Here is an 8,583-nt window from a genome sequence, read left to right as displayed (position 1 = left end):
CAGAATAAATATATCACCAGGCTGGCAGCTCTGATGATATATGATGCAAAAGTAAAGTTTTTTGCCTACCAAGATGGTTGCAGAACAGTGCAGGACAAGGTATGTTAAGTCAGTAACAGGGAAAGATGAAATACTGGTGACTAGTCATTTGCCATCTGCCTGCCTTTTTGTGTACATACCGGTACCTTCACACTACAGTCTATCTTTAAGGTTGTCTACAATTGCATAAAAAACATATATGCAACAAAAAAGAAAAAAGAATTTTGCATTTCATTGAACAACCAGTGTCATTAATTATTGTGTCTGAAAGAAGGCTTTTTTCAGACAGCCAATTGCCCGAAGCAACCAATCAAAATCTTCCCTTAACTTTCCTAGCATAGTACATTAACGCAAAAAAATATTTTATTAAACAAAACCAATTAAAAACCCAGCAGGGTGAGTGGGAGTCCTCTTATAACATCCACAGCAGGTGTGCAGACCCAGGAACTCGGTGCAGAGACTTCACCCACTGAGTCCCTCAAGGATAGAAGATACTGTCAGCAAGTTATGCTTAAAAATCCACATAAAATTTTGAGATTAACAGACCCTTATTAAATCATGTCATTGATAAATGTTACATTGTAATGACTGCTGGAAATTAGTTGAATTTATCAACGTTTGTGTTTTTTCTTGATGAACGATTGCATGACCAGTCGTTCCATAGTATATGATTTCCAGTAAATTAGGTCCTAAACTTCTTTGTCTGTAAGATAAATAATGTTTTGTAGCTTTGGGTGGAGCAATTGGTTACTGAATGAATAGGAAATGGTTGATTTATGTGGTCATTAGAAGTTGGCCTTGTAGCTTTGGGTGGAGTCCTTGACATTTTAGATGAAGGTCAATTAATTTGGTCCCCATTACCAAACCATGGGTTTATAAAACAAAATCCATGACATACAGACACAAGATGAAAATTACAGGACAAAAAGAATGTCAACTTAGATTGTCCTAAAAACAGCTATTTATATTAGGTATGGATTCTTTTACCAATAGTCCAGGGAAATCCATCCAGCTAATTGTGATCATGGGATTGGTAAATCGGGGGAATACAGGGAGATTGAAAGGGTATTCATATCTTTGCATTCATTGGCCGTCATTGGCCAGATCGCATGATGATCATTACATCTCCGTAAGTAAGTCTTTCTAGTAACATAATAATCCTGTGCAGTAAACATTATCATACCAGAACATAAAAAAATATAAGCATAGTATGTGAGATCACAGGTTATAGATGAATACAACTCCCTCTTTGGCTCTCAAATTCCTTTTACTTTTAACACTAAAGTTCTTAAGTAGTTTAACGATGCATTGGATCGATATAAACAGCAGTCATACGCTCAGTAATAGCACAATAAGTCATCCATCACCCTGAAAGGTTGGCGGCTTGTGCCTGAGCCAGTGGCGAAATGCTCAGGAACGTGCATTTTGACAAACATATTCCACTGTAAAACCGCCAAGCCACATCCGAACAGAAAAAGATTCAGGACACAGTGGTGTCAACGTTCCTTTTCAATGAAATGTACATTCAATCAAAATATTTCATTCTTAAAGTCTTTTTTATTGTTTAAATCCTTGGCTTGTATTAAAATAATACCTAGTGATCCTAGTGATTTTTCAGGTATTTGCTGGTATTGGGTGACAGTGCTCTGTTCCTGTCTCCCAGCTGTGCTATGGCATTGTCGCCATTGTTGCACCGACTTCAATTAGAGACTGGACTGGATATTCCCAAGCATGATCCACTGTGCTCAACCTGGCTTAGCAATGCCATTGATGGATCACATACATGTAGAGAGTGGGTGGCCTCAAAAAGGCTAAAGTGGATCAGCACACACAGTAATTACATCAATAGTGGCCATCCAATGGCCGAAGACAATCGGCGTCCTCTTGGAAGTCCACTGTGGAGCTGGAGGCAAACAATTGCACCTCAAATGTTGATCCTGGACCTGTTATTGCTGCAGGGTGTCTGCACATAGGCCTGTGCCATTATGCTGCACAAACTTGTGGATTATGGCAGAAACTTGCTACCCACCAACAAATATAGATCTGTTTTAAGATGTAACAGATTCTTGCAACTTATATGCTATTGGAAGTCAAGTGAAAAGACATTCTCCCTCAACAGATTCCTAACAATGTGAATAATTGTGCAATACCAGGAGACCCCTTGGCTGTGGACTTGTAGGAGGTAGCTGAGACAAAACTACCAAGGAATCTAACCATTGGAATTTCCAAAAATGTGTAGGAAGATGGTTTCTCAGCCCACTGGTGCCAATCCACAACTGAAATGCCAACTTTGGCTTTAAAGCTAAAGCAGAATTCACAGTAACTGTAAAATTCATATACTCATTATTTTTCACATTATGGTACTGACAGTCCCAGGAAACCTCCTGACATTTCAAACCACGTTGGCAATGTGGGTCGTTGACTGATGATTGGAAAGACCTGTAATCTCTCCGGGTGACCTATTAACAGAGCTAACATTCTCAACCTTTAACTAAGCCCCAATCTTAAATCCTCATTGTGGAAATTGGATGAAAAGCCCAGAAAAATGTCGAGCGCTACAAGCCACAGGTCCACTTTAAATATGCACTCGAGCAGATTAATCAGCTGGAAAATCTCCTTCTCATCAAAAGTGTCCCCTTAGACTATGGCAGAAGAGCAAAATTCTGATGGTAATTTCCATGAAAACAGACTACGAGCAGCTTGATCAGACCCCTCCTCGCCCCCTTTTCCTGACTCAGGAAGACTCCCCAGCATTTGTGTGCATGGTGGAAGACCAGAACTCATTTGCTGTGAAGAAATTAAAAGCGTGTTTTAATTGCGCGCACACTGCAGTATGCAAATGAAGAAGTGTGCATTACTGGGGAGGCACAGAGGAGCAGGGGGATGTTAACTGTTTGCTACTATCACCCAGCTGTGTAGTGTTCCCACTAAGAAAATAATAGAAAGAATGGGCCATTAAATGGACCTATACAGAAATTAACCCTGTTGTTCCAACCATCCAGCTCTATTAAGATAATATATGGTACAAACATGCTCTGCAACATTTACGTGTCCTTCAAAAGGACCTCTCCAGGCACCTACAGAAGTCGATCATGTGACCAAATGAATAGGCAAGGGTCAGAGATCTATCAGAGTCACTGATAGCTCTTTATGTCTGATCATTAGTCTTCAAAGCCCAATCAGTTGGCATTGGCAACTCATAGGCATTTGGTAGAAGCACAGAACCATGGTGCAGGAAGGACAGGGTGATGGGTATGTACCAGTACCAGTACCATGATGTACCAGTATGTGAACAATGAATGCCAATTCTTTTCAGGATAACATTTCGTATAATTAATCTGAGGGATATCAGAATAGGTAGGGGAGCAAAGCCAGATCCAATATTTGTTCTTATATTATCAAGTAGATGTAAGTAGATTCATTGGACTTGATTTATTAAGTCTCCCCAAGACTGAACAAGATAGAATACCATGAGAAAAGCTGGGTGGTCCAACAAACCGGAAATGAATCAGGTCCAGGATTGAAACTTTTGTCAAATAAAAGCAAATTAGTTTAAGAAATCCATTCCAGGATAACCCATGTTCCATCCATCCTGGGTAATCCATTCATTGTTGGATCACTCGGTTCTTTAATTATAGTCTTCTCTTCTCCAGTCCAGATTGGCTTTGGTAAACCAGGCCCAGTCTGTCAACTGTTGGCTTTCATACAGCATTTCAGCCTTAAATCATAACTACACAACTCTCTGTGGCCTTTTAACAAGGACCAGGTTCATCCAACTTGGGGCAAGATCATTTAGAGAAAACCAGAAACCCTGGAACCTTCAGCCAAGCAAGCCTAGTTCTAAAAAAAAACAAATATCAACACAATCTCTTTCTTTTCATGGGCACAGCTTAGAGACAGAACAAAATTCTCATTGGTTTCCAGGGGTTATTGTACATTTTGCACATAAGAACTTTGTTGCAATGGAAACTTGAATTGAACGTTATTTGTTTTAAGGAAAACGTGTAGGGATGGACATATGGAAGCAGACAATGATGACTTGCTTTGACTGCAGATTCAGGGTCTGTTACACTTATCCTGACTTCACACTTTAGTGACTTGCCGATATGGAACCAGAATGCAGCCAAAAAAGCCTTGTGAAGCCAGAGTTGTGCCAACTGTTGGTCTGCTCTCCAGTCACATTATCAGGTATTGGGACAGAGATATAAAATTTAGTTCTTTGCAGCAGTTTAGGGCAGGTTGCCAAGCCTTGATGAAGTAGCATGTTTAGAACTCCAAAATGGATTGGAAAGTTTGACTGTCTTGAGAAAACAAAAGTAGAAAATGCAAAACATCTTGTCTTCAGGTTATTTACATTTGCTCCTACACTTTCACTCATATTTTGCATGCCTGTAGTATAGCCATCAATATCAGGATAACAGCAGAGAAGTCAAGCTGTCTCCTAGTTCAGATACTAGTTTACCTGGTTCAGATTTGTGATTCTCATGTCACTTCTCTGTCCTAAGCCCTCTGGCTGGGTAACAAATCAGCATGATCACATTGTTGATTTTCTGTCTGTTGAGCAGGGAGGTAGCAAAGATGGCATTGTTAACCCAGGAAATGAGGAAGTCATAATCTTGACCACACAACCTCCTGGATTAACACAATTGGCCTGATTTATTAAAGCTCAGTGAGACGGCAGAAGATAGACTATCGTAGGTGATCCAGCAAACCTAGAAAGGATTTGGAGAATGATTGAAAACATGTCCCAAATAACAGGAAATGCTTTTATGATGTTGCAGTTTGCTTGATCAGCCGGGTCCACCCATGATAATATATCTTTTCCAGTCTTGCAGATCTTTATTAAATCAGACCCAATATGACCAAAAACTTTGTGAACACTTGACTATCCCACCAAAATGAGTTTGTAGGACACCCAAGTCCACTTCAGCCTTTTACAGCTTTTGCTCCCTTAGGGAGGCTTTAAACAAGGTTTTGGAGAATACCTGTGGGAATTTGTGCCCATTTAGTCAAAAGAGTCATTTGTGAGGTCAGATACCGATGCTGAACGGGAAGATTTGGTTCAAAATCAATATTCCATATAATCACAAAGGTGTTGAGCAAGGTGGAAATTCCTCCACCCTTCATTTGTGTCTTTATGGAGCTTGGTTTGTCCTCATGGGCACAATCATGCTGGAACAGAAAATGGCCTTCCCCAGACTTCTGCCATAAGATTGCAAGCTCGCAATTGTTTGCAATATCTATATATACAGTACCACTGGCTGTACCCTTCACTGAAAACAGCTGAACTCCTACATTTGGAGGATGCCCACATACTATAATATGTGGGTGTAATGGTCAGGTGTCCACAAACCTTTGGTCTCAGTGTATGTGTATTACAGGACTAGTTAAACAGAACAGCAAATCTTTAGTACACTTATGTACCTTTCAGATGTGCGTTTAGCTGATTGCTAATGGTCACTGCAGTTTGCTTATGTCTTAGGCTTTTAGTTAACATTATTCGTTGTAACAAACACTTGAAAATCAGCATATAACAATTGTTTTGGGGATTTCCAGGTGTTTATCAGGCAGCTATCTGCCTCCATTACCCATGTCCCTTTTCCACTCTCCATTCTAATGAATGCGGATAATTGCCTGAATCTGCGGTCGCTGCTTGCAGAATTCTGAATGTCGCATTTTTTTTTTAAACTGGTTATATGAGCACTGGGCCACTTAGGGCTAATGTCAACTAAGCCTTATTGAATCAATAGTTTATTTTCCACAGAAAGAGCAATTTTCTGTAGATGGTTTCTAGTGGTTCACCACAGCACACAAGAAAAAACTCAGCAGAGGAAGTTCACATCATCAAGCGAATGCAGGAAATTTTTTTTTTTGGTTGCTGCTACATTTTCCAGTGTTAACAAACATTCTGTAGCTCATGTGAATGAATGGTAATTTGCAAAACTTCTATACCCTGCATCTTTGCAAGCTGTTTACACGAGTAACACAAACAAAGCTTCAAATTACCTAAAATCTGCAAAACTAAAAGCAATACAATCTGTGAACTAAAACGCATAAAGATGCAAAGCCAGAGAGAGCTAAAAAATGAGCAGGGCTATAAGTGCAAAAAAAGTGAACGTTATTGGTTGCGCTGGTAAGGATCTTTAGATGTGTGTCAGTCTTTCACTGTCTACATCCTTCTATTTTATTTCCAGCCAATGCTCAGGAATCCCGCTGAGACTCTCCTATACGCCGCGTACATCAGTGCCTGAAAGCAGGTTAAACAAGGCTCTGCGGATCTGCGCTTCTGGACGTGATGTGCTGCACAATGCAGACTTCCCAGCGGAGCCATGCCGCTGCAATGCTCTGCAGGCACACGCTTGCATAAAAGAGGTTAGCAGATGCTTCGTAATTTGTGTGATTAAATTCTCAAGTGATACCTTTAACCCCTCTGTCGCAAGAGACGCCGCCAAGCTGTCACTTTGCCAAGGCATGCTGGGAGCCAGCGGCGCACCAGGGGTTAAAGATGAAATAGTGTTTTGGGAAAGGAGGTGTTAAAACCCATTGGATCTTCACGAAATAATGCTGCAAACATTTTCTTTCTTTCTAGAAAATTAATATGCAAATTCCACCACCCTACCAACCCCCCCCCCCCCACACACACACACACACTTTTGCTTTTTCTTCCCCACCTCGAAATTAGCCAGGCAGAATGCTGAAGCTGATTATGTATTCAAATGAGCAGCCTTCGTTAATGTGGTATTAAGAGGAATGCTGGAAATGAGTCTGGGGGGGTTGAGGAAAGGAGGTACTGTGATGGGGGGGTGTTCGGAAGAACAGAAGCAGGGTGGGTGAGAAAAAGAATGTAGGGGAATGTAGATGAAGAGACAATGCACAGGTGACTTGGTGTAAACAGTAGAATTTAGAAATATAATCCAAGTTTAGGAGTAAACATTGGTGATCTTGGGAAGTATGAGAACGATGATGGTTCCAACCAAACAATATTTATGGGTATTTGGTCTTCGAAACCATAAGAGGTCATCTCAGAGATCAAAAACCAAATGGTGGCTGAGATTTGAGTAGTAGGTAGGATCAAGGCTCCATTCTCCATCAGGTCCTTGGTTTTGTTCCTTTGAAAGTATTTCCGTGCAAGGCTTTTAAATAACCTGTCTTTGTCCAACCCAAGATTGACAATTCAGAGTGGACACAACCTTTAAATGGAAGGTTGCAGACAAAATGCTTCAGTTGTAGCAACATCCTTTTTATTCTACATAGGCAGTAGGGTCAGGGATAGCTCAAAATGAACCTGTCCATCTAGAAATATGAGAGCTGCCATTGCCTAATGATCTAGGAAAATCAAAAGCTCTAAGTATGCAGCGATTGAAGTGTTGGCTTGTATATATATTCTGGAACAAGGGTAATGGTGACAGCCCAATATATAAATATATATATATATATACCTTTAATACGTAGTCCTCAATGGCAGGTCCCATATCACTAAAGTAACAGACTTCCTTTTAAAAAAAAGTTTATAATAAATATCAATAGCCAAATATGAATCCTGCACAGATGCCACAGCTTTTATTTATTTGGGGCCTGCAGGCTGAGGAAAACTAGGAGGGGGTGCAAAACAATTGTCTCCGTCCAAAACAGATATTGCAATGATGTCTGTCTCCTACGAGAACCATATTTGCTTAGTCAACACAATGATAAAGTTAACGCAGCAGCATAAAACCATTATAAGGTTTTTAACAGTGTTTGGATAAAAAGAGTTCAAGCAGGGTACATCTTGACCTAGAATCCCTTAGCGATATATGAAGTCCATTTGATGCTTTAACATACTGGCAGCAGCAGAAAACTAAAATATTAGTTTTGTGTGAAGGAGACCTTTGATTATTTTAAGATGCAGTCTAATATAAAACAGGACATTTATGGGACTATAAGTGGGTTCAGATTTCTTTTTAACCTGTGTTTCCTAGTTTTATGATCTATGCTGGTACAGATGGACATCAGCAACACTACCCATCATTGTAAGTGCCATCTTGTCTGATCAGGTCTACTAGCTTACGGATGGTATTGGGCAGCATGGTCAAATTTCTGTGCTCATTGAACAGCAAAGAAATGTTCAAAGCACTGCTGAACTGCTTTATTAATCAGAGGTAAGACAATAGAGGCTGGTAAATATATAATATCTATGCACTGAATAACAATCCTTTTCATTGGGCTTTAAAGCTTGATGTACCAAGTTAGGTGCAATTATGCTGGTCCACTTTGAGAGGAAGGATTGATGATATTACTGCTTAAAAATATGGAACAGGGTTGGGAGTCACAACTTATCCTTAATACACTATAATAATCTAACAGTGGCGGCATGGTTGGTTCAGAGGTTAGCACTCTGGCCCTTGCAGCGCTAGGTCCCTGGTTCAAATCTCAGCCAGGACACTATCTACATGGAGTTTTAACTGTTTTTGCCCCATGGTTTTCCTCCCACAATAAAAAACAAAATAAAACATGCAGTTAGGTAATTGGCTTCCCTCCCAAATTTGCCTTAGACTGTATTAAAGA

Source organism: Pyxicephalus adspersus, chromosome 9, assembly GCF_032062135.1.
Source record: "Pyxicephalus adspersus chromosome 9, UCB_Pads_2.0, whole genome shotgun sequence".
Lineage (NCBI taxonomy): Eukaryota > Metazoa > Chordata > Amphibia > Anura > Pyxicephalidae > Pyxicephalus > Pyxicephalus adspersus.
The sequence above is the reverse complement of the archived record's forward strand: the minus strand, read 5'-3'. Positions refer to the sequence as shown.